Raw genomic sequence first — 1,417 nt, 5'->3', positions numbered from 1 at the left:
AACAGAATCATCTATCTGCCAGCCCAAATTTTTACATGCAGTCTGCCACACCTCTGAGCAGGCACTTATCACCTTATTCCACTGTTTAGAGACGAGGCAGCAATTGAGTAAAGTCTGAAGTTTGAGCCATTTCAACAAATAAAAACTGAACTCCAAGTGAAGGAGTTTGAAGAAGTCCCGCTTGAGGAAAGTCTCCAGGTTATTGGATAGATGCCTGAACTGTACTGCCCCCCTCTGACTAATCAGGAGATCCAGAGTTTCATTTTTCTGCAAGTCCGTCAGAAAAAGAAATGTAACAGAAATGTTATCAAGCCATGTCTCAAAGTCCTTTCTCTCCATAAGGTTATGGAAAAATTTACCTGAACGAGCGCCCCGGGGCCTGAGACCTCGTGCCGGGCACACACCAACTGGGTGCACTCGGGCCACCAGAGCTTCGCAGCAGCCAGGTCAGTTCCGCAGCCATGGCGTCTGGACCTGCAGCAGACGTTCGGGATCCGCCACCTCACAGGGGAACCCCATGTTCCAATTTTTAATGGATGTTTACAGCTGTTTCTCTTCCTTTTGAGTTGTGTCTGTCAGCAAATGAAAGTCCTCTGGGCTATACTCCATTCGCGTCATCACGGTCAACTCTACTTTGAGGAAGCATCTCTTCCCCAGTCGCATTTTGAGTACCTTCCAACCTGAGGGGCTCATTTTCCGTCACTATATCTGACAGTGTTTCTCTGCTATTCATAAGATTTTCAGTGACTAAATATTCGGAAGTAATTTGTCACTACTTCTTCCTAGTTTGTCTTCGTCTGGAAGCTCATCTGAAACCTGTCCACCATGGGTGACCCTGCTGGTATTTAAAATTCCGGTGGCATAGCTTTCAGAATCACAGCAACTCACAAGCCACCACAGTACAACAAACTGAAAGACAAGTTGTGGAGAAATATCTTATGATCCAGCAATTCCTCTACTTGGTATTTATACACAAGAAATATGAGCCATAACACAAGTAGATATATATGCATACCTATGTTCATAGCAGCACTATTTACAATAGCAAAAAGATGGAGACAGCCTAAGTGCCCATCAATTAAAGAATGGATAAACAAACTTTGGTACATACACACAATTAATATTATGCTAGCTTGAAGAATAACAAGGAAGCTGCAAACCACCGCATAACATGGATTAATCTTGAGCACATTACGCTGAGTGAAATTAGTCAGTCACAAAAGGAGAAATACTTCATAGGACCATTGTTGTAAAAGACTTCTAGAATTGCTCACACTAAAAGGGGGGAGAATTATTTGCTGTTTATGAGGATATCTTAGGCATTAGTGAGCTAAAATGGACTGGTATTGGCCATTTTGAATCTGATAACCACATGGTTTACTATGCAGGGAATGACAAATTGAAAAGGAATGGTGTT

Source organism: Chrysochloris asiatica, unplaced genomic scaffold (assembly GCF_000296735.1).
Source record: "Chrysochloris asiatica unplaced genomic scaffold, ChrAsi1.0 scaffold00419, whole genome shotgun sequence".
NCBI lineage: Eukaryota > Metazoa > Chordata > Mammalia > Afrosoricida > Chrysochloridae > Chrysochloris > Chrysochloris asiatica.
This window is presented reverse-complemented; position numbering follows the sequence as displayed.